We start from the raw sequence: 24,127 nt of genomic DNA, 5'->3' as shown, positions 1-24,127 counted from the left end.
CATACTGGCCATGACAAATGATTTTTAAAACATAATTTAGATTAGTAAACAACGAAGGAGAGGAGCGGAGAGAAATTTTAAATATAAAAAAAAATATCTGTTTTTATACCGGCTGCCGTTCGTTTGAGAACCGTCAAATAAAGAAAAAATGTGCTGGTCAGCTCAAACGATTAACATTTTAAGCAAACAGTGACTGGTATAGAATAAATACCATATCACTCTGACTGACCAGCAGTGAGCTGTTTTTATTGAGAGAGAGAGACCAATCGTACATTATTGAAATTGAATGGGCCATTCCCGGAAGAACTGCAATACCGGGCCGACCCGTGGCGAGAGCGGAGCAAGCCCCGGGCATCCCGCCGAGTACCAAAAATCAGTTTAATATCGTAGTGACTCAATGAGCCACGTATCAGATATTAAGCTGATAAGAACAGATACTACACTTTGATCTTAGCCAAAAGGCCGAGAAGCGATAACGGTCACTGGACTACCGACGCCTCATATTCCGGAAAATTTCCTATCCGCTCCTCTGAAATGATTCCGTAAATATTCATCCGATTCCGCACACCGAAAATATTCCTTATTGCAGAAATCGCCGCCCATGCGACGTACGGCCGTTAGGCGGTGGGCGTTTTACAATCTGCCAAAGCGGAAAGGCGAATGTTAACGAAATCAATGAAACAAGTAACATTATGAATTTCTAAAACTCAAACAAGGAAAAAAATATAGCGCCTTACCTTAACGTCGTAATAGTGGCTTCCCTTGACGCCCGCGCCGCCTTGATGTATATCGAATCGATCAACGCCCTGTTGTTTTACGTCTTTGGCGGGCGGCGCAAGGCGACTAGCGCTGTGGAACAAGCCAACGTTAAAAAGGTATAGGAAGAGACTGAGAAAGAAAAAGAATACAAAAAGGTGACGTGAGGTCGGCAGGAGAAAAGATGCGGAACAAAACCACAAAATTTAAATTTGTAAATTTAGATTTTTTTTTTTTTTTTTTTTTATTTATATTTTTTTTTCTTAAACGGATCATTGTTATTAATATTCTGCTGATTGTAATGTTTCATTTAACATTTTGAAATCAATTAGGATCAAGATATATGCAAATCGTTGAAGGAAAGAATACATTAAACAATGTACGTAACAATGTACGTCAGTTTAAAAATAAAAATGAATTTTTGTTTTTTTAAATTGAAATAACTTTTAAAAATTTACATTTAAATTTCTATTTTCTTTATATTAAAGTGAAATTAATACTGGTCCTGTGTGGACAGAAGTGTGATATTTTGACACATACTGGCCATGACAAATGATTTTTAAAACATAATTTAGATTAGTAAACAACGAAGGAGAGGAGCGGAGAGAAATTTTAAATATAAAAAAAAATATCTGTTTTTATACCGGCTGCCGTTCGTTTGAGAACCGTCAAATAAAGAAAAAATGTGCTGGTCAGCTCAAACGATTAACATTTTAAGCAAACAGTGACTGGTATAGAATAAATACCATATCACTCTGACTGACCAGCAGTGAGCTGTTTTTATTGAGAGAGAGAGACCAATCGTACATTATTGAAATTGAATGGGCCATTCCCGGAAGAACTGCAATACCGGGCCGACCCGTGGCGAGAGCGGAGCAAGCCCCGGGCATCCCGCCGAGTACCAAAAATCAGTTTAATATCGTAGTGACTCAATGAGCCACGTATCAGATATTAAGCTGATAAGAACAGATACTACACTTTGATCTTAGCCAAAAGGCCGAGAAGCGATAACGGTCACTGGACTACCGACGCCTCATATTCCGGAAAATTTCCTATCCGCTCCTCTGAAATGATTCCGTAAATATTCATCCGATTCCGCACACCGAAAATATTCCTTATTGCAGAAATCGCCGCCCATGCGACGTACGGCCGTTAGGCGGTGGGCGTTTTACAATCTGCCAAAGCGGAAAGGCGAATGTTAACGAAATCAATGAAACAAGTAACATTATGAATTTCTAAAACTCAAACAAGGAAAAAAATATAGCGCCTTACCTTAACGTCGTAATAGTGGCTTCCCTTGACGCCCGCGCCGCCTTGATGTATATCGAATCGATCAACGCCCTGTTGTTTTACGTCTTTGGCGGGCGGCGCAAGGCGACTAGCGCTGTGGAACAAGCCAACGTTAAAAAGGTATAGGAAGAGACTGAGAAAGAAAAAGAATACAAAAAGGTGACGTGAGGTCGGCAGGAGAAAAGATGCGGAACAAAACCACAAAATTTAAATTTGTAAATTTAGATTTTTTTTTTTTTTTTTTTTTTATTTATATTTTTTTTTCTTAAACGGATCATTGTTATTAATATTCTGCTGATTGTAATGTTTCATTTAACATTTTGAAATCAATTAGGATCAAGATATATGCAAATCGTTGAAGGAAAGAATACATTAAACAATGTACGTAACAATGTACGTCAGTTTAAAAATAAAAATGAATTTTTGTTTTTTTAAATTGAAATAACTTTTAAAAATTTACATTTAAATTTCTATTTTCTTTATATTAAAGTGAAATTAATACTGGTCCTGTGTGGACAGAAGTGTGATATTTTGACACATACTGGCCATGACAAATGATTTTTAAAACATAATTTAGATTAGTAAACAACGAAGGAGAGGAGCGGAGAGAAATTTTAAATATAAAAAAAAATATCTGTTTTTATACCGGCTGCCGTTCGTTTGAGAACCGTCAAATAAAGAAAAAATGTGCTGGTCAGCTCAAACGATTAACATTTTAAGCAAACAGTGACTGGTATAGAATAAATACCATATCACTCTGACTGACCAGCAGTGAGCTGTTTTTATTGAGAGAGAGAGACCAATCGTACATTATTGAAATTGAATGGGCCATTCCCGGAAGAACTGCAATACCGGGCCGACCCGTGGCGAGAGCGGAGCAAGCCCCGGGCATCCCGCCGAGTACCAAAAATCAGTTTAATATCGTAGTGACTCAATGAGCCACGTATCAGATATTAAGCTGATAAGAACAGATACTACACTTTGATCTTAGCCAAAAGGCCGAGAAGCGATAACGGTCACTGGACTACCGACGCCTCATATTCCGGAAAATTTCCTATCCGCTCCTCTGAAATGATTCCGTAAATATTCATCCGATTCCGCACACCGAAAATATTCCTTATTGCAGAAATCGCCGCCCATGCGACGTACGGCCGTTAGGCGGTGGGCGTTTTACAATCTGCCAAAGCGGAAAGGCGAATGTTAACGAAATCAATGAAACAAGTAACATTATGAATTTCTAAAACTCAAACAAGGAAAAAAATATAGCGCCTTACCTTAACGTCGTAATAGTGGCTTCCCTTGACGCCCGCGCCGCCTTGATGTATATCGAATCGATCAACGCCCTGTTGTTTTACGTCTTTGGCGGGCGGCGCAAGGCGACTAGCGCTGTGGAACAAGCCAACGTTAAAAAGGTATAGGAAGAGACTGAGAAAGAAAAAGAATACAAAAAGGTGACGTGAGGTCGGCAGGAGAAAAGATGCGGAACAAAACCACAAAATTTAAATTTGTAAATTTAGATTTTTTTTTTTTTTTTTTTTTATTTATATTTTTTTTTCTTAAACGGATCATTGTTATTAATATTCTGCTGATTGTAATGTTTCATTTAACATTTTGAAATCAATTAGGATCAAGATATATGCAAATCGTTGAAGGAAAGAATACATTAAACAATGTACGTAACAATGTACGTCAGTTTAAAAATAAAAATGAATTTTTGTTTTTTTAAATTGAAATAACTTTTAAAAATTTACATTTAAATTTCTATTTTCTTTATATTAAAGTGAAATTAATACTGGTCCTGTGTGGACAGAAGTGTGATATTTTGACACATACTGGCCATGACAAATGATTTTTAAAACATAATTTAGATTAGTAAACAACGAAGGAGAGGAGCGGAGAGAAATTTTAAATATAAAAAAAAATATCTGTTTTTATACCGGCTGCCGTTCGTTTGAGAACCGTCAAATAAAGAAAAAATGTGCTGGTCAGCTCAAACGATTAACATTTTAAGCAAACAGTGACTGGTATAGAATAAATACCATATCACTCTGACTGACCAGCAGTGAGCTGTTTTTATTGAGAGAGAGAGACCAATCGTACATTATTGAAATTGAATGGGCCATTCCCGGAAGAACTGCAATACCGGGCCGACCCGTGGCGAGAGCGGAGCAAGCCCCGGGCATCCCGCCGAGTACCAAAAATCAGTTTAATATCGTAGTGACTCAATGAGCCACGTATCAGATATTAAGCTGATAAGAACAGATACTACACTTTGATCTTAGCCAAAAGGCCGAGAAGCGATAACGGTCACTGGACTACCGACGCCTCATATTCCGGAAAATTTCCTATCCGCTCCTCTGAAATGATTCCGTAAATATTCATCCGATTCCGCACACCGAAAATATTCCTTATTGCAGAAATCGCCGCCCATGCGACGTACGGCCGTTAGGCGGTGGGCGTTTTACAATCTGCCAAAGCGGAAAGGCGAATGTTAACGAAATCAATGAAACAAGTAACATTATGAATTTCTAAAACTCAAACAAGGAAAAAAATATAGCGCCTTACCTTAACGTCGTAATAGTGGCTTCCCTTGACGCCCGCGCCGCCTTGATGTATATCGAATCGATCAACGCCCTGTTGTTTTACGTCTTTGGCGGGCGGCGCAAGGCGACTAGCGCTGTGGAACAAGCCAACGTTAAAAAGGTATAGGAAGAGACTGAGAAAGAAAAAGAATACAAAAAGGTGACGTGAGGTCGGCAGGAGAAAAGATGCGGAACAAAACCACAAAATTTAAATTTGTAAATTTAGATTTTTTTTTTTTTTTTTTTTTATTTATATTTTTTTTTCTTAAACGGATCATTGTTATTAATATTCTGCTGATTGTAATGTTTCATTTAACATTTTGAAATCAATTAGGATCAAGATATATGCAAATCGTTGAAGGAAAGAATACATTAAACAATGTACGTAACAATGTACGTCAGTTTAAAAATAAAAATGAATTTTTGTTTTTTTAAATTGAAATAACTTTTAAAAATTTACATTTAAATTTCTATTTTCTTTATATTAAAGTGAAATTAATACTGGTCCTGTGTGGACAGAAGTGTGATATTTTGACACATACTGGCCATGACAAATGATTTTTAAAACATAATTTAGATTAGTAAACAACGAAGGAGAGGAGCGGAGAGAAATTTTAAATATAAAAAAAAATATCTGTTTTTATACCGGCTGCCGTTCGTTTGAGAACCGTCAAATAAAGAAAAAATGTGCTGGTCAGCTCAAACGATTAACATTTTAAGCAAACAGTGACTGGTATAGAATAAATACCATATCACTCTGACTGACCAGCAGTGAGCTGTTTTTATTGAGAGAGAGAGACCAATCGTACATTATTGAAATTGAATGGGCCATTCCCGGAAGAACTGCAATACCGGGCCGACCCGTGGCGAGAGCGGAGCAAGCCCCGGGCATCCCGCCGAGTACCAAAAATCAGTTTAATATCGTAGTGACTCAATGAGCCACGTATCAGATATTAAGCTGATAAGAACAGATACTACACTTTGATCTTAGCCAAAAGGCCGAGAAGCGATAACGGTCACTGGACTACCGACGCCTCATATTCCGGAAAATTTCCTATCCGCTCCTCTGAAATGATTCCGTAAATATTCATCCGATTCCGCACACCGAAAATATTCCTTATTGCAGAAATCGCCGCCCATGCGACGTACGGCCGTTAGGCGGTGGGCGTTTTACAATCTGCCAAAGCGGAAAGGCGAATGTTAACGAAATCAATGAAACAAGTAACATTATGAATTTCTAAAACTCAAACAAGGAAAAAAATATAGCGCCTTACCTTAACGTCGTAATAGTGGCTTCCCTTGACGCCCGCGCCGCCTTGATGTATATCGAATCGATCAACGCCCTGTTGTTTTACGTCTTTGGCGGGCGGCGCAAGGCGACTAGCGCTGTGGAACAAGCCAACGTTAAAAAGGTATAGGAAGAGACTGAGAAAGAAAAAGAATACAAAAAGGTGACGTGAGGTCGGCAGGAGAAAAGATGCGGAACAAAACCACAAAATTTAAATTTGTAAATTTAGATTTTTTTTTTTTTTTTTTTTTATTTATATTTTTTTTTCTTAAACGGATCATTGTTATTAATATTCTGCTGATTGTAATGTTTCATTTAACATTTTGAAATCAATTAGGATCAAGATATATGCAAATCGTTGAAGGAAAGAATACATTAAACAATGTACGTAACAATGTACGTCAGTTTAAAAATAAAAATGAATTTTTGTTTTTTTAAATTGAAATAACTTTTAAAAATTTACATTTAAATTTCTATTTTCTTTATATTAAAGTGAAATTAATACTGGTCCTGTGTGGACAGAAGTGTGATATTTTGACACATACTGGCCATGACAAATGATTTTTAAAACATAATTTAGATTAGTAAACAACGAAGGAGAGGAGCGGAGAGAAATTTTAAATATAAAAAAAAATATCTGTTTTTATACCGGCTGCCGTTCGTTTGAGAACCGTCAAATAAAGAAAAAATGTGCTGGTCAGCTCAAACGATTAACATTTTAAGCAAACAGTGACTGGTATAGAATAAATACCATATCACTCTGACTGACCAGCAGTGAGCTGTTTTTATTGAGAGAGAGAGACCAATCGTACATTATTGAAATTGAATGGGCCATTCCCGGAAGAACTGCAATACCGGGCCGACCCGTGGCGAGAGCGGAGCAAGCCCCGGGCATCCCGCCGAGTACCAAAAATCAGTTTAATATCGTAGTGACTCAATGAGCCACGTATCAGATATTAAGCTGATAAGAACAGATACTACACTTTGATCTTAGCCAAAAGGCCGAGAAGCGATAACGGTCACTGGACTACCGACGCCTCATATTCCGGAAAATTTCCTATCCGCTCCTCTGAAATGATTCCGTAAATATTCATCCGATTCCGCACACCGAAAATATTCCTTATTGCAGAAATCGCCGCCCATGCGACGTACGGCCGTTAGGCGGTGGGCGTTTTACAATCTGCCAAAGCGGAAAGGCGAATGTTAACGAAATCAATGAAACAAGTAACATTATGAATTTCTAAAACTCAAACAAGGAAAAAAATATAGCGCCTTACCTTAACGTCGTAATAGTGGCTTCCCTTGACGCCCGCGCCGCCTTGATGTATATCGAATCGATCAACGCCCTGTTGTTTTACGTCTTTGGCGGGCGGCGCAAGGCGACTAGCGCTGTGGAACAAGCCAACGTTAAAAAGGTATAGGAAGAGACTGAGAAAGAAAAAGAATACAAAAAGGTGACGTGAGGTCGGCAGGAGAAAAGATGCGGAACAAAACCACAAAATTTAAATTTGTAAATTTAGATTTTTTTTTTTTTTTTTTTTTATTTATATTTTTTTTTCTTAAACGGATCATTGTTATTAATATTCTGCTGATTGTAATGTTTCATTTAACATTTTGAAATCAATTAGGATCAAGATATATGCAAATCGTTGAAGGAAAGAATACATTAAACAATGTACGTAACAATGTACGTCAGTTTAAAAATAAAAATGAATTTTTGTTTTTTTAAATTGAAATAACTTTTAAAAATTTACATTTAAATTTCTATTTTCTTTATATTAAAGTGAAATTAATACTGGTCCTGTGTGGACAGAAGTGTGATATTTTGACACATACTGGCCATGACAAATGATTTTTAAAACATAATTTAGATTAGTAAACAACGAAGGAGAGGAGCGGAGAGAAATTTTAAATATAAAAAAAAATATCTGTTTTTATACCGGCTGCCGTTCGTTTGAGAACCGTCAAATAAAGAAAAAATGTGCTGGTCAGCTCAAACGATTAACATTTTAAGCAAACAGTGACTGGTATAGAATAAATACCATATCACTCTGACTGACCAGCAGTGAGCTGTTTTTATTGAGAGAGAGAGACCAATCGTACATTATTGAAATTGAATGGGCCATTCCCGGAAGAACTGCAATACCGGGCCGACCCGTGGCGAGAGCGGAGCAAGCCCCGGGCATCCCGCCGAGTACCAAAAATCAGTTTAATATCGTAGTGACTCAATGAGCCACGTATCAGATATTAAGCTGATAAGAACAGATACTACACTTTGATCTTAGCCAAAAGGCCGAGAAGCGATAACGGTCACTGGACTACCGACGCCTCATATTCCGGAAAATTTCCTATCCGCTCCTCTGAAATGATTCCGTAAATATTCATCCGATTCCGCACACCGAAAATATTCCTTATTGCAGAAATCGCCGCCCATGCGACGTACGGCCGTTAGGCGGTGGGCGTTTTACAATCTGCCAAAGCGGAAAGGCGAATGTTAACGAAATCAATGAAACAAGTAACATTATGAATTTCTAAAACTCAAACAAGGAAAAAAATATAGCGCCTTACCTTAACGTCGTAATAGTGGCTTCCCTTGACGCCCGCGCCGCCTTGATGTATATCGAATCGATCAACGCCCTGTTGTTTTACGTCTTTGGCGGGCGGCGCAAGGCGACTAGCGCTGTGGAACAAGCCAACGTTAAAAAGGTATAGGAAGAGACTGAGAAAGAAAAAGAATACAAAAAGGTGACGTGAGGTCGGCAGGAGAAAAGATGCGGAACAAAACCACAAAATTTAAATTTGTAAATTTAGATTTTTTTTTTTTTTTTTTTTTATTTATATTTTTTTTTCTTAAACGGATCATTGTTATTAATATTCTGCTGATTGTAATGTTTCATTTAACATTTTGAAATCAATTAGGATCAAGATATATGCAAATCGTTGAAGGAAAGAATACATTAAACAATGTACGTAACAATGTACGTCAGTTTAAAAATAAAAATGAATTTTTGTTTTTTTAAATTGAAATAACTTTTAAAAATTTACATTTAAATTTCTATTTTCTTTATATTAAAGTGAAATTAATACTGGTCCTGTGTGGACAGAAGTGTGATATTTTGACACATACTGGCCATGACAAATGATTTTTAAAACATAATTTAGATTAGTAAACAACGAAGGAGAGGAGCGGAGAGAAATTTTAAATATAAAAAAAAATATCTGTTTTTATACCGGCTGCCGTTCGTTTGAGAACCGTCAAATAAAGAAAAAATGTGCTGGTCAGCTCAAACGATTAACATTTTAAGCAAACAGTGACTGGTATAGAATAAATACCATATCACTCTGACTGACCAGCAGTGAGCTGTTTTTATTGAGAGAGAGAGACCAATCGTACATTATTGAAATTGAATGGGCCATTCCCGGAAGAACTGCAATACCGGGCCGACCCGTGGCGAGAGCGGAGCAAGCCCCGGGCATCCCGCCGAGTACCAAAAATCAGTTTAATATCGTAGTGACTCAATGAGCCACGTATCAGATATTAAGCTGATAAGAACAGATACTACACTTTGATCTTAGCCAAAAGGCCGAGAAGCGATAACGGTCACTGGACTACCGACGCCTCATATTCCGGAAAATTTCCTATCCGCTCCTCTGAAATGATTCCGTAAATATTCATCCGATTCCGCACACCGAAAATATTCCTTATTGCAGAAATCGCCGCCCATGCGACGTACGGCCGTTAGGCGGTGGGCGTTTTACAATCTGCCAAAGCGGAAAGGCGAATGTTAACGAAATCAATGAAACAAGTAACATTATGAATTTCTAAAACTCAAACAAGGAAAAAAATATAGCGCCTTACCTTAACGTCGTAATAGTGGCTTCCCTTGACGCCCGCGCCGCCTTGATGTATATCGAATCGATCAACGCCCTGTTGTTTTACGTCTTTGGCGGGCGGCGCAAGGCGACTAGCGCTGTGGAACAAGCCAACGTTAAAAAGGTATAGGAAGAGACTGAGAAAGAAAAAGAATACAAAAAGGTGACGTGAGGTCGGCAGGAGAAAAGATGCGGAACAAAACCACAAAATTTAAATTTGTAAATTTAGATTTTTTTTTTTTTTTTTTTTTATTTATATTTTTTTTTCTTAAACGGATCATTGTTATTAATATTCTGCTGATTGTAATGTTTCATTTAACATTTTGAAATCAATTAGGATCAAGATATATGCAAATCGTTGAAGGAAAGAATACATTAAACAATGTACGTAACAATGTACGTCAGTTTAAAAATAAAAATGAATTTTTGTTTTTTTAAATTGAAATAACTTTTAAAAATTTACATTTAAATTTCTATTTTCTTTATATTAAAGTGAAATTAATACTGGTCCTGTGTGGACAGAAGTGTGATATTTTGACACATACTGGCCATGACAAATGATTTTTAAAACATAATTTAGATTAGTAAACAACGAAGGAGAGGAGCGGAGAGAAATTTTAAATATAAAAAAAAATATCTGTTTTTATACCGGCTGCCGTTCGTTTGAGAACCGTCAAATAAAGAAAAAATGTGCTGGTCAGCTCAAACGATTAACATTTTAAGCAAACAGTGACTGGTATAGAATAAATACCATATCACTCTGACTGACCAGCAGTGAGCTGTTTTTATTGAGAGAGAGAGACCAATCGTACATTATTGAAATTGAATGGGCCATTCCCGGAAGAACTGCAATACCGGGCCGACCCGTGGCGAGAGCGGAGCAAGCCCCGGGCATCCCGCCGAGTACCAAAAATCAGTTTAATATCGTAGTGACTCAATGAGCCACGTATCAGATATTAAGCTGATAAGAACAGATACTACACTTTGATCTTAGCCAAAAGGCCGAGAAGCGATAACGGTCACTGGACTACCGACGCCTCATATTCCGGAAAATTTCCTATCCGCTCCTCTGAAATGATTCCGTAAATATTCATCCGATTCCGCACACCGAAAATATTCCTTATTGCAGAAATCGCCGCCCATGCGACGTACGGCCGTTAGGCGGTGGGCGTTTTACAATCTGCCAAAGCGGAAAGGCGAATGTTAACGAAATCAATGAAACAAGTAACATTATGAATTTCTAAAACTCAAACAAGGAAAAAAATATAGCGCCTTACCTTAACGTCGTAATAGTGGCTTCCCTTGACGCCCGCGCCGCCTTGATGTATATCGAATCGATCAACGCCCTGTTGTTTTACGTCTTTGGCGGGCGGCGCAAGGCGACTAGCGCTGTGGAACAAGCCAACGTTAAAAAGGTATAGGAAGAGACTGAGAAAGAAAAAGAATACAAAAAGGTGACGTGAGGTCGGCAGGAGAAAAGATGCGGAACAAAACCACAAAATTTAAATTTGTAAATTTAGATTTTTTTTTTTTTTTTTTTTTATTTATATTTTTTTTTCTTAAACGGATCATTGTTATTAATATTCTGCTGATTGTAATGTTTCATTTAACATTTTGAAATCAATTAGGATCAAGATATATGCAAATCGTTGAAGGAAAGAATACATTAAACAATGTACGTAACAATGTACGTCAGTTTAAAAATAAAAATGAATTTTTGTTTTTTTAAATTGAAATAACTTTTAAAAATTTACATTTAAATTTCTATTTTCTTTATATTAAAGTGAAATTAATACTGGTCCTGTGTGGACAGAAGTGTGATATTTTGACACATACTGGCCATGACAAATGATTTTTAAAACATAATTTAGATTAGTAAACAACGAAGGAGAGGAGCGGAGAGAAATTTTAAATATAAAAAAAAATATCTGTTTTTATACCGGCTGCCGTTCGTTTGAGAACCGTCAAATAAAGAAAAAATGTGCTGGTCAGCTCAAACGATTAACATTTTAAGCAAACAGTGACTGGTATAGAATAAATACCATATCACTCTGACTGACCAGCAGTGAGCTGTTTTTATTGAGAGAGAGAGACCAATCGTACATTATTGAAATTGAATGGGCCATTCCCGGAAGAACTGCAATACCGGGCCGACCCGTGGCGAGAGCGGAGCAAGCCCCGGGCATCCCGCCGAGTACCAAAAATCAGTTTAATATCGTAGTGACTCAATGAGCCACGTATCAGATATTAAGCTGATAAGAACAGATACTACACTTTGATCTTAGCCAAAAGGCCGAGAAGCGATAACGGTCACTGGACTACCGACGCCTCATATTCCGGAAAATTTCCTATCCGCTCCTCTGAAATGATTCCGTAAATATTCATCCGATTCCGCACACCGAAAATATTCCTTATTGCAGAAATCGCCGCCCATGCGACGTACGGCCGTTAGGCGGTGGGCGTTTTACAATCTGCCAAAGCGGAAAGGCGAATGTTAACGAAATCAATGAAACAAGTAACATTATGAATTTCTAAAACTCAAACAAGGAAAAAAATATAGCGCCTTACCTTAACGTCGTAATAGTGGCTTCCCTTGACGCCCGCGCCGCCTTGATGTATATCGAATCGATCAACGCCCTGTTGTTTTACGTCTTTGGCGGGCGGCGCAAGGCGACTAGCGCTGTGGAACAAGCCAACGTTAAAAAGGTATAGGAAGAGACTGAGAAAGAAAAAGAATACAAAAAGGTGACGTGAGGTCGGCAGGAGAAAAGATGCGGAACAAAACCACAAAATTTAAATTTGTAAATTTAGATTTTTTTTTTTTTTTTTTTTTTATTTATATTTTTTTTTCTTAAACGGATCATTGTTATTAATATTCTGCTGATTGTAATGTTTCATTTAACATTTTGAAATCAATTAGGATCAAGATATATGCAAATCGTTGAAGGAAAGAATACATTAAACAATGTACGTAACAATGTACGTCAGTTTAAAAATAAAAATGAATTTTTGTTTTTTTAAATTGAAATAACTTTTAAAAATTTACATTTAAATTTCTATTTTCTTTATATTAAAGTGAAATTAATACTGGTCCTGTGTGGACAGAAGTGTGATATTTTGACACATACTGGCCATGACAAATGATTTTTAAAACATAATTTAGATTAGTAAACAACGAAGGAGAGGAGCGGAGAGAAATTTTAAATATAAAAAAAAATATCTGTTTTTATACCGGCTGCCGTTCGTTTGAGAACCGTCAAATAAAGAAAAAATGTGCTGGTCAGCTCAAACGATTAACATTTTAAGCAAACAGTGACTGGTATAGAATAAATACCATATCACTCTGACTGACCAGCAGTGAGCTGTTTTTATTGAGAGAGAGAGACCAATCGTACATTATTGAAATTGAATGGGCCATTCCCGGAAGAACTGCAATACCGGGCCGACCCGTGGCGAGAGCGGAGCAAGCCCCGGGCATCCCGCCGAGTACCAAAAATCAGTTTAATATCGTAGTGACTCAATGAGCCACGTATCAGATATTAAGCTGATAAGAACAGATACTACACTTTGATCTTAGCCAAAAGGCCGAGAGAAGCGATAACGGTCACTGGACTACCGACGCCTCATATTCCGGAAAATTTCCTATCCGCTCCTCTGAAATGATTCCGTAAATATTCATCCGATTCCGCACACCGAAAATATTCCTTATTGCAGAAATCGCCGCCCATGCGACGTACGGCCGTTAGGCGGTGGGCGTTTTACAATCTGCCAAAGCGGAAAGGCGAATGTTAACGAAATCAATGAAACAAGTAACATTATGAATTTCTAAAACTCAAACAAGGAAAAAAATATAGCGCCTTACCTTAACGTCGTAATAGTGGCTTCCCTTGACGCCCGCGCCGCCTTGATGTATATCGAATCGATCAACGCCCTGTTGTTTTACGTCTTTGGCGGGCGGCGCAAGGCGACTAGCGCTGTGGAACAAGCCAACGTTAAAAAGGTATAGGAAGAGACTGAGAAAGAAAAAGAATACAAAAAGGTGACGTGAGGTCGGCAGGAGAAAAGATGCGGAACAAAACCACAAAATTTAAATTTGTAAATTTAGATTTTTTTTTTTTTTTTTTTTTATTTATATTTTTTTTTCTTAAACGGATCATTGTTATTAATATTCTGCTGATTGTAATGTTTCATTTAACATTTTGAAATCAATTAGGATCAAGATATATGCAAATCGTTGAAGGAAAGAATACATTAAACAATGTACGTAACAATGTACGTCAGTTTAAAAATAAAAATGAATTTTTGTTTTTTTAAATTGAAATAACTTTTAAAAATTTACATTTAAATTTCTATTTTCTTTATATTAAAGTGAAATTAATACTGGTCCTGTGTGGACAGAAGTGTGATATTTTGACACATACTGGCCATGACAAATGATTTTTAAAACATAATTTAGATTAGTAAACAACGAAGGAGAGGAGCGGAGAGAAATTTTAAATATAAAAAAAAATATCTGTTTTTATACCGGCTGCCGTTCGTTTGAGAACCGTCAAATAAAGAAAAAATGTGCTGGTCAGCTCAAACGATTAACATTTTAAGCAAACAGTGACTGGTATAGAATAAATACCATATCACTCTGACTGACCAGCAGTGAGCTGTTTTTATTGAGAGAGAGAGACCAATCGTACATTATTGAAATTGAATGGGCCATTCCCGGAAGAACTGCAATACCGGGCCGACCCGTGGCGAGAGCGGAGCAAGCCCCGGGCATCCCGCCGAGTACCAAAAATCAGTTTAATATCGTAGTGACTCAATGAGCCACGTATCAGATATTAAGCTGATAAGAACAGATACTACACTTTGATCTTAGCCAAAAGGCCGAGAAGCGATAACGGTCACTGGACTACCGACGCCTCATATTCCGGAAAATTTCCTATCCGCTCCTCTGAAATGATTCCGTAAATATTCATCCGATTCCGCACACCGAAAATATTCCTTATTGCAGAAATCGCCGCCCATGCGACGTACGGCCGTTAGGCGGTGGGCGTTTTACAATCTGCCAAAGCGGAAAGGCGAATGTTAACGAAATCAATGAAACAAGTAACATTATGAATTTCTAAAACTCAAACAAGGAAAAAAATATAGCGCCTTACCTTAACGTCGTAATAGTGGCTTCCCTTGACGCCCGCGCCGCCTTGATGTATATCGAATCGATCAACGCCCTGTTGTTTTACGTCTTTGGCGGGCGGCGCAAGGCGACTAGCGCTGTGGAACAAGCCAACGTTAAAAAGGTATAGGAAGAGACTGAGAAAGAAAAAGAATACAAAAAGGTGACGTGAGGTCGGCAGGAGAAAAGATGCGGAACAAAACCACAAAATTTAAATTTGTAAATTTAGATTTTTTTTTTTTTTTTTTTTTTATTTATATTTTTTTTTCTTAAACGGATCATTGTTATTAATATTCTGCTGATTGTAATGTTTCATTTAACATTTTGAAATCAATTAGGATCAAGATATATGCAAATCGTTGAAGGAAAGAATACATTAAACAATGTACGTAACAATGTACGTCAGTTTAAAAATAAAAATGAATTTTTGTTTTTTTAAATTGAAATAACTTTTAAAAATTTACATTTAAATTTCTATTTTCTTTATATTAAAGTGAAATTAATACTGGTCCTGTGTGGACAGAAGTGTGATATTTTGACACATACTGGCCATGACAAATGATTTTTAAAACATAATTTAGATTAGTAAACAACGAAGGAGAGGAGCGGAGAGAAATTTTAAATATAAAAAAAAATATCTGTTTTTATACCGGCTGCCGTTCGTTTGAGAACCGTCAAATAAAGAAAAAATGTGCTGGTCAGCTCAAACGATTAACATTTTAAGCAAACAGTGACTGGTATAGAATAAATACCATATCACTCTGACTGACCAGCAGTGAGCTGTTTTTATTGAGAGAGAGAGACCAATCGTACATTATTGAAATTGAATGGGCCATTCCCGGAAGAACTGCAATACCGGGCCGACCCGTGGCGAGAGCGGAGCAAGCCCCGGGCATCCCGCCGAGTACCAAAAATCAGTTTAATATCGTAGTGACTCAATGAGCCACGTATCAGATATTAAGCTGATAAGAACAGATACTACACTTTGATCTTAGCCAAAAGGCCGAGAAGCGATAACGGTCACTGGACTACCGACGCCTCATATTCCGGAAAATTTCCTATCCGCTCCTCTGAAATGATTCCGTAAATATTCATCCGATTCCGCACACCGAAAATATTCCTTATTGCAGAAATCGCCGCCCATGCGACGTACGGCCGTTAGGCGGTGGGCGTTTTACAATCTGCCAAAGCGGAAAGGCGAATGTTAACGAAATCAATGAAACAAGTAACATTATGAATTTCTAAAACTCAAACAAGGAAAAAAATATAGCGCCTTACCTTAACGTCGTAATAGTGGCTTCCCTTGACGCCCGCGCCGCCTTGATGTATATCGAATCGATCAACGCCCTGTTGTTTTACGTCTTTGGCGGGCGGCGCAAGGCGACTAGCGCTGTGGAACAAGCCAACGTTAAAAAGGTATAGGAAGAGACTGAGAAAGAAAAAGAATACAAAAAGGTGACGTGAGGTCGGCAGGAGAAAAGATGCGGAACAAAACCACAAAATTTAAATTTGTAAATTTAGATTTTTTTTTTTTTTTTTTTTTTATTTATATTTTTTTTTCTTAAACGGATCATTGTTATTAATATTCTGCTGATTGTAATGTTTCATTTAACATTTTGAAATCAATTAGGATCAAGATATATGCAAATCGTTGAAGGAAAGAATACATTAAACAATGTACGTAACAATGTACGTCAGTTTAAAAATAAAAATGAATTTTTGTTTTTTTAAATTGAAATAACTTTTAAAAATTTACATTTAAATTTCTATTTTCTTTATATTAAAGTGAAATTAATACTGGTCCTGTGTGGACAGAAGTGTGATATTTTGACACATACTGGCCATGACAAATGATTTTTAAAACATAATTTAGATTAGTAAACAACGAAGGAGAGGAGCGGAGAGAAATTTTAAATATAAAAAAAAATATCTGTTTTTATACCGGCTGCCGTTCGTTTGAGAACCGTCAAATAAAGAAAAAATGTGCTGGTCAGCTCAAACGATTAACATTTTAAGCAAACAGTGACTGGTATAGAATAAATACCATATCACTCTGACTGACCAGCAGTGAGCTGTTTTTATTGAGAGAGAGAGACCAATCGTACATTATTGAAATTGAATGGGCCATTCCCGGAAGAACTGCAATACCGGGCCGACCCGTGGCGAGAGCGGAGCAAGCCCCGGGCATCCCGCCGAGTACCAAAAATCAGTTTAATATCGTAGTGACTCAATGAGCCACGTATCAGATATTAAGCTGATAAGAACAGATACTACACTTTGATCTTAGCCAAAAGGCCGAGAAGCGATAACGGTCACTGGACTACCGACGCCTCATATTCCGGAAAATTTCCTATCCGCTCCTCTGAAATGATTCCGTAAATATTCATCCGATTCCGCACACCGAAAATATTCCTTATTGCAGAAATCGCCGCCCATGCGACGTACGGCCGTTAGGCGGTGGGCGTTTTACAATCTGCCAAAGCGGAAAGGCGAATGTTAACGAAATCAATGAAACAAGTAACATTATGAATTTCTAAAACTCAAACAAGGAAAAAAATATAGCGCCTTACCTTAACGTCGTAATAGTGGCTTCCCTTGACGCCCGCGCCGCCTTGATGTATATCGAATCGATCAACGCCCTGTTGTTTTACGTCTTTGGCGGGCGGCGCAAGGCGACTAGCGCTGTGGAACAAGCCAACGTTAAAAAGGTATAGGAAGAGACTGAGAAAGAAAAAGAATACAAAAAGGTGACGTGAGGTCGGCAGGAGAAAAGATGCGGAACAAAACCACAAAATTTAAATTTGTAAATTTAGATTTTTTTTTTTTTTTTTTTTTATTTATATTTTTTTTTCTTAAACGGATCATTGTTATTAATATTCTGCTGATTGTAATGTTTCATTTAACATTTTGAAATCAATTAGGATCAAGATATATGCAAATCGTTGAAGGAAAGAATACATTAAACAATGTACGTAACAATGTACGTCAGTTTAAAAATAAAAATGAATTTTTGTTTTTTTAAATTGAAATAACTTTTAAAAATTTACATTTAAATTTCTATTTTCTTTATATTAAAGTGAAATTAATACTGGTCCTGTGTGGACAGAAGTGTGATATTTTGACACATACTGGCCATGACAAATGATTTTTAAAACATAATTTAGATTAGTAAACAACGAAGGAGAGGAGCGGAGAGAAATTTTAAATATAAAAAAAAATATCTGTTTTTATACCGGCTGCCGTTCGTTTGAGAACCGTCAAATAAAGAAAAAATGTGCTGGTCAGCTCAAACGATTAACATTTTAAGCAAACAGTGACTGGTATAGAATAAATACCATATCACTCTGACTGACCAGCAGTGAGCTGTTTTTATTGAGAGAGAGAGACCAATCGTACATTATTGAAATTGAATGGGCCATTCCCGGAAGAACTGCAATACCGGGCCGACCCGTGGCGAGAGCGGAGCAAGCCCCGGGCATCCCGCCGAGTACCAAAAATCAGTTTAATATCGTAGTGACTCAATGAGCCACGTATCAGATATTAAGCTGATAAGAACAGATACTACACTTTGATCTTAGCCAAAAGGCCGAGAAGCGATAACGGTCACTGGACTACCGACGCCTCATATTCCGGAAAATTTCCTATCCGCTCCTCTGAAATGATTCCGTAAATATTCATCCGATTCCGCACACCGAAAATATTCCTTATTGCAGAAATCGCCGCCCATGCGACGTACGGCCGTTAGGCGGTGGGCGTTTTACAATCTGCCAAAGCGGAAAGGCGAATGTTAACGAAATCAATGAAACAAGTAACATTATGAATTTCTAAAACTCAAACAAGGAAAAAAATATAGCGCCTTACCTTAACGTCGTAATAGTGGCTTCCCTTGACGCCCGCGCCGCCTTGATGTATATCGAATCGATCAACGCCCTGTTGTTTTACGTCTTTGGCGGGCGGCGCAAGGCGACTAGCGCTGTGGAACAAGCCAACGTTAAAAAGGTATAGGAAGAGACTGAGAAAGAAAAAGAATACAAAAAGGTGACGTGAGGTCGGCAGGAGAAAAGATGCGGAACAAAACCACAAAATTTAAATTTGTAAATTTAGATTTTTTTTTTTTTTTTTTTTTTATTTATATTTTTTTTTCTTAAACGGATCATTGTTATTAATATTCTGCTGATTGTAATGTTTCATTTAACATTTTGAAATCAATTAGGATCAAGATATATGCAAATCGTTGAAGGAAAGAATACATTAAACAATGTACGTAACAATGTACGTCAGTTTAAAAATAAAAATGAATTTTTGTTTTTTTAAATTGAAATAACTTTTAAAAATTTACATTTAAATTTCTATTTTCTTTATATTAAAGTGAAATTAATACTGGTCCTGTGTGGACAGAAGTGTGATATTTTGACACATACTGGCCATGACAAATGATTTTTAAAACATAATTTAGATTAGTAAACAACGAAGGAGAGGAGCGGAGAGAAATTTTAAATATAAAAAAAAATATCTGTTTTTATACCGGCTGCCGTTCGTTTGAGAACCGTCAAATAAAGAAAAAATGTGCTGGTCAGCTCAAACGATTAACATTTTAAGCAAACAGTGACTGGTATAGAATAAATACCATATCACTCTGACTGACCAGCAGTGAGCTGTTTTTATTGAGAGAGAGAGACCAATCGTACATTATTGAAATTGAATGGGCCATTCCCGGAAGAACTGCAATACCGGGCCGACCCGTGGCGAGAGCGGAGCAAGCCCCGGGCATCCCGCCGAGTACCAAAAATCAGTTTAATATCGTAGTGACTCAATGAGCCACGTATCAGATATTAAGCTGATAAGAACAGATACTACACTTTGATCTTAGCCAAAAGGCCGAGAAGCGATAACGGTCACTGGACTACCGACGCCTCATATTCCGGAAAATTTCCTATCCGCTCCTCTGAAATGATTCCGTAAATATTCATCCGATTCCGCACACCGAAAATATTCCTTATTGCAGAAATCGCCGCCCATGCGACGTACGGCCGTTAGGCGGTGGGCGTTTTACAATCTGCCAAAGCGGAAAGGCGAATGTTAACGAAATCAATGAAACAAGTAACATTATGAATTTCTAAAACTCAAACAAGGAAAAAAATATAGCGCCTTACCTTAACGTCGTAATAGTGGCTTCCCTTGACGCCCGCGCCGCCTTGATGTATATCGAATCGATCAACGCCCTGTTGTTTTACGTCTTTGGCGGGCGGCGCAAGGCGACTAGCGCTGTGGAACAAGCCAACGTTAAAAAGGTATAGGAAGAGACTGAGAAAGAAAAAGAATACAAAAAGGTGACGTGAGGTCGGCAGGAGAAAAGATGCGGAACAAAACCACAAAATTTAAATTTGTAAATTTAGATTTTTTTTTTTTTTTTTTTTTTATTTATATTTTTTTTTCTTAAACGGATCATTGTTATTAATATTCTGCTGATTGTAATGTTTCATTTAACATTTTGAAATCAATTAGGATCAAGATATATGCAAATCGTTGAAGGAAAGAATACATTAAACAATGTACGTAACAATGTACGTCAGTTTAAAAATAAAAATGAATTTTTGTTTTTTTAAATTGAAATAACTTTTAAAAATTTACATTTAAATTTCTATTTTCTTTATATTAAAGTGAAATTAATACTGGTCCTGTGTGGACAGAAGTGTGATATTTTGACACATACTGGCCATGACAAATGATTTTTAAAACATAATTTAGATTAGTAAACAACGAAGGAGAGGAGCGGAGAGAAATTTTAAATATAAAAAAAAATATCTGTTTTTATACCGGCTGCCGTTCGTTTGAGAACCGTCAAATAAAGAAAAAATGTGCTGGTCAGCTCAAACGATTAACATTTTAAGCAAACAGTGACTGGTATAGAATAAATACCATATCACTCTGACTGACCAGCAGTGAGCTGTTTTTATTGAGAGAGAGAGACCAATCGTACATTATTGAAATTGAATGGGCCATTCCCGGAAGAACTGCAATACCGGGCCGACCCGTGGCGAGAGCGGAGCAAGCCCCGGGCATCCCGCCGAGTACCAAAAATCAGTTTAATATCGTAGTGACTCAATGAGCCACGTATCAGATATTAAGCTGATAAGAACAGATACTACACTTTGATCTTAGCCAAAAGGCCGAGAAGCGATAACGGTCACTGGACTACCGACGCCTCATATTCCGGAAAATTTCCTATCCGCTCCTCTGAAATGATTCCGTAAATATTCATCCGATTCCGCACACCGAAAATATTCCTTATTGCAGAAATCGCCGCCCATGCGACGTACGGCCGTTAGGCGGTGGGCGTTTTACAATCTGCCAAAGCGGAAAGGCGAATGTTAACGAAATCAATGAAACAAGTAACATTATGAATTTCTAAAACTCAAACAAGGAAAAAAATATAGCGCCTTACCTTAACGTCGTAATAGTGGCTTCCCTTGACGCCCGCGCCGCCTTGATGTATATCGAATCGATCAACGCCCTGTTGTTTTACGTCTTTGGCGGGCGGCGCAAGGCGACTAGCGCTGTGGAACAAGCCAACGTTAAAAAGGTATAGGAAGAGACTGAGAAAGAAAAAGAATACAAAAAGGTGACGTGAGGTCGGCAGGAGAAAAGATGCGGAACAAAACCACAAAATTTAAATTTGTAAATTTAGATTTTTTTTTTTTTTTTTTTTTATTTATATTTTTTTTTCTTAAACGGATCATTGTTATTAATATTCTGCTGATTGTAATGTTTCATTTAACATTTTGAAATCAATTAGGATCAAGATATATGCAAATCGTTGAAGGAAAGAATACATTAAACAATGTACGTAACAATGTACGTCAGTTTAAAAATAAAAATGAATTTTTGTTTTTTTAAATTGAAATAACTTTTAAAAATTTACATTTAAATTTCTATTTTCTTTATATTAAAGTGAAATTAATACTGGTCCTGTGTGGACAGAAGTGTGATATTTTGACACATACTGGCCATGACAAATGATTTTTAAAACATAATTTAGATTAGTAAACAACGAAGGAGAGGAGCGGAGAGAAATTTTAAATATAAAAAAAAATATCTGTTTTTATACCGGCTGCCGTTCGTTTGAGAACCGTCAAATAAAGAAAAAATGTGCTGGTCAGCTCAAACGATTAACATTTTAAGCAAACAGTGACTGGTATAGAATAAATACCATATCACTCTGACTGACCAGCAGTGAGCTGTTTTTATTGAGAGAGAGAGACCAATCGTACATTATTGAAATTGAATGGGCCATTCCCGGAAGAACTGCAATACCGGGCCGACCCGTGGCGAGAGCGGAGCAAGCCCCGGGCATCCCGCCGAGTACCAAAAATCAGTTTAATATCGTAGTGACTCAATGAGCCACGTATCAGATATTAAGCTGATAAGAACAGATACTACACTTTGATCTTAGCCAAAAGGCCGAGAAGCGATAACGGTCACTGGACTACCGACGCCTCATATTCCGGAAAATTTCCTATCCGCTCCTCTGAAATGATTCCGTAAATATTCATCCGATTCCGCACACCGAAAATATTCCTTATTGCAGAAATCGCCGCCCATGCGACGTACGGCCGTTAGGCGGTGGGCGTTTTACAATCTGCCAAAGCGGAAAGGCGAATGTTAACGAAATCAATGAAACAAGTAACATTATGAATTTCTAAAACTCAAACAAGGAAAAAAATATAGCGCCTTACCTTAACGTCGTAATAGTGGCTTCCCTTGACGCCCGCGCCGCCTTGATGTATATCGAATCGATCAACGCCCTGTTGTTTTACGTCTTTGGCGGGCGGCGCAAGGCGACTAGCGCTGTGGAACAAGCCAACGTTAAAAAGGTATAGGAAGAGACTGAGAAAGAAAAAGAATACAAAAAGGTGACGTGAGGTCGGCAGGAGAAAAGATGCGGAACAAAACCACAAAATTTAAATTTGTAAATTTAGATTTTTTTTTTTTTTTTTTTTTTATTTATATTTTTTTTTCTTAAACGGATCATTGTTATTAATATTCTGCTGATTGTAATGTTTCATTTAACATTTTGAAATCAATTAGGATCAAGATATATGCAAATCGTTGAAGGAAAGAATACATTAAACAATGTACGTAACAATGTACGTCAGTTTAAAAATAAAAATGAATTTTTGTTTTTTTAAATTGAAATAACTTTTAAAAATTTACATTTAAATTTCTATTTTCTTTATATTAAAGTGAAATTAATACTGGTCCTGTGTGGACAGAAGTGTGATATTTTGACACATACTGGCCATGACAAATGATTTTTAAAACATAATTTAGATTAGTAAACAACGAAGGAGAGGAGCGGAGAGAAATTTTAAATATAAAAAAAAATATCTGTTTTTATACCGGCTGCCGTTCGTTTGAGAACCGTCAAATAAAGAAAAAATGTGCTGGTCAGCTCAAACGATTAACATTTTAAGCAAACAGTGACTGGTATAGAATAAATACCATATCACTCTGACTGACCAGCAGTGAGCTGTTTTTATTGAGAGAGAGAGACCAATCGTACATTATTGAAATTGAATGGGCCATTCCCGGAAGAACTGCAATACCGGGCCGACCCGTGGCGAGAGCGGAGCAAGCCCCGGGCATCCCGCCGAGTACCAAAAATCAGTTTAATATCGTAGTGACTCAATGAGCCACGTATCAGATATTAAGCTGATAAGAACAGATACTACACTTTGATCTTAGCCAAAAGGCCGAGAAGCGATAACGGTCACTGGACTACCGACGCCTCATATTCCGGAAAATTTCCTATCCGCTCCTCTGAAATGATTCCGTAAATATTCATCCGATTCCGCACACCGAAAATATTCCTTATTGCAGAAATCGCCGCCCATGCGACGTACGGCCGTTAGGCGGTGGGCGTTTTACAATCTGCCAAAGCGGAAAGGCGAATGTTAACGAAATCAATGAAACAAGTAACATTATGAATTTCTAAAACTCAAACAAGGAAAAAAATATAGCGCCTTACCTTAACGTCGTAATAGTGGCTTCCCTTGACGCCCGCGCCGCCTTGATGTATATCGAATCGATCAACGCCCTGTTGTTTTACGTCTTTGGCGGGCGGCGCAAGGCGACTAGCGCTGTGGAACAAGCCAACGTTAAAAAGGTATA

General features: G+C 37.5%; 19 non-coding genes across 19 annotated transcripts; all 19 read right to left on the bottom strand.

The window, feature by feature from the left end:
* Window positions 1-281: 281 nt before the first annotated feature.
* On the bottom strand, window positions 282-474 carry LOC131932131 (U2 spliceosomal RNA). The gene has a single exon (XR_009384478.1). It is a non-coding gene; the product is annotated as a U2 spliceosomal RNA (small nuclear RNA).
* Window positions 475-1,572: 1,098 nt separating this feature from the next.
* Window positions 1,573-1,765, bottom strand: LOC131932130 (U2 spliceosomal RNA). Its single transcript, XR_009384477.1, has one exon. It is a non-coding gene; the product is annotated as a U2 spliceosomal RNA (small nuclear RNA).
* Window positions 1,766-2,864: 1,099 nt separating this feature from the next.
* LOC131932129 (U2 spliceosomal RNA) lies at window positions 2,865-3,057 on the bottom strand. The gene has a single exon (XR_009384476.1). It is a non-coding gene; the product is annotated as a U2 spliceosomal RNA (small nuclear RNA).
* Window positions 3,058-4,155: 1,098 nt separating this feature from the next.
* Window positions 4,156-4,348, bottom strand: LOC131932127 (U2 spliceosomal RNA). The gene has a single exon (XR_009384474.1). It is a non-coding gene; the product is annotated as a U2 spliceosomal RNA (small nuclear RNA).
* Window positions 4,349-5,446: 1,098 nt separating this feature from the next.
* LOC131932126 (U2 spliceosomal RNA) lies at window positions 5,447-5,639 on the bottom strand. Its single transcript, XR_009384473.1, has one exon. It is a non-coding gene; the product is annotated as a U2 spliceosomal RNA (small nuclear RNA).
* A 1,098-nt stretch (window positions 5,640-6,737) lies between these two features.
* On the bottom strand, window positions 6,738-6,930 carry LOC131932125 (U2 spliceosomal RNA). The gene has a single exon (XR_009384472.1). It is a non-coding gene; the product is annotated as a U2 spliceosomal RNA (small nuclear RNA).
* A 1,098-nt stretch (window positions 6,931-8,028) lies between these two features.
* Window positions 8,029-8,221, bottom strand: LOC131932123 (U2 spliceosomal RNA). Its single transcript, XR_009384471.1, has one exon. It is a non-coding gene; the product is annotated as a U2 spliceosomal RNA (small nuclear RNA).
* A 1,098-nt stretch (window positions 8,222-9,319) lies between these two features.
* LOC131932122 (U2 spliceosomal RNA) lies at window positions 9,320-9,512 on the bottom strand. Its single transcript, XR_009384470.1, has one exon. It is a non-coding gene; the product is annotated as a U2 spliceosomal RNA (small nuclear RNA).
* Window positions 9,513-10,610: 1,098 nt separating this feature from the next.
* Window positions 10,611-10,803, bottom strand: LOC131932121 (U2 spliceosomal RNA). Its single transcript, XR_009384469.1, has one exon. It is a non-coding gene; the product is annotated as a U2 spliceosomal RNA (small nuclear RNA).
* Window positions 10,804-11,901: 1,098 nt separating this feature from the next.
* On the bottom strand, window positions 11,902-12,094 carry LOC131932120 (U2 spliceosomal RNA). The gene has a single exon (XR_009384468.1). It is a non-coding gene; the product is annotated as a U2 spliceosomal RNA (small nuclear RNA).
* A 1,099-nt stretch (window positions 12,095-13,193) lies between these two features.
* Window positions 13,194-13,388, bottom strand: LOC131932132 (U2 spliceosomal RNA). The gene has a single exon (XR_009384479.1). It is a non-coding gene; the product is annotated as a U2 spliceosomal RNA (small nuclear RNA).
* Window positions 13,389-14,486: 1,098 nt separating this feature from the next.
* LOC131932119 (U2 spliceosomal RNA) lies at window positions 14,487-14,679 on the bottom strand. The gene has a single exon (XR_009384467.1). It is a non-coding gene; the product is annotated as a U2 spliceosomal RNA (small nuclear RNA).
* Window positions 14,680-15,778: 1,099 nt separating this feature from the next.
* On the bottom strand, window positions 15,779-15,971 carry LOC131932118 (U2 spliceosomal RNA). Its single transcript, XR_009384466.1, has one exon. It is a non-coding gene; the product is annotated as a U2 spliceosomal RNA (small nuclear RNA).
* Window positions 15,972-17,070: 1,099 nt separating this feature from the next.
* Window positions 17,071-17,263, bottom strand: LOC131932117 (U2 spliceosomal RNA). The gene has a single exon (XR_009384465.1). It is a non-coding gene; the product is annotated as a U2 spliceosomal RNA (small nuclear RNA).
* A 1,098-nt stretch (window positions 17,264-18,361) lies between these two features.
* LOC131932135 (U2 spliceosomal RNA) lies at window positions 18,362-18,554 on the bottom strand. The gene has a single exon (XR_009384482.1). It is a non-coding gene; the product is annotated as a U2 spliceosomal RNA (small nuclear RNA).
* Window positions 18,555-19,653: 1,099 nt separating this feature from the next.
* On the bottom strand, window positions 19,654-19,846 carry LOC131932134 (U2 spliceosomal RNA). Its single transcript, XR_009384481.1, has one exon. It is a non-coding gene; the product is annotated as a U2 spliceosomal RNA (small nuclear RNA).
* Window positions 19,847-20,945: 1,099 nt separating this feature from the next.
* LOC131932133 (U2 spliceosomal RNA) lies at window positions 20,946-21,138 on the bottom strand. The gene has a single exon (XR_009384480.1). It is a non-coding gene; the product is annotated as a U2 spliceosomal RNA (small nuclear RNA).
* Window positions 21,139-22,236: 1,098 nt separating this feature from the next.
* On the bottom strand, window positions 22,237-22,429 carry LOC131932128 (U2 spliceosomal RNA). Its single transcript, XR_009384475.1, has one exon. It is a non-coding gene; the product is annotated as a U2 spliceosomal RNA (small nuclear RNA).
* A 1,099-nt stretch (window positions 22,430-23,528) lies between these two features.
* On the bottom strand, window positions 23,529-23,721 carry LOC131932116 (U2 spliceosomal RNA). The gene has a single exon (XR_009384464.1). It is a non-coding gene; the product is annotated as a U2 spliceosomal RNA (small nuclear RNA).
* Between the last annotated feature and the right edge of the window lie 406 nt (window positions 23,722-24,127).

This window comes from Physella acuta, unplaced genomic scaffold, assembly GCF_028476545.2.
Source record: "Physella acuta isolate Inbredline_101_S28 unplaced genomic scaffold, ASM2847654v3 ptg002093l, whole genome shotgun sequence".
Classification (NCBI taxonomy): Eukaryota; Metazoa; Mollusca; class Gastropoda; family Physidae; genus Physella; species Physella acuta.
The sequence above is the reverse complement of the archived record's forward strand: the minus strand, read 5'-3'. Positions and strand labels throughout refer to the sequence as shown.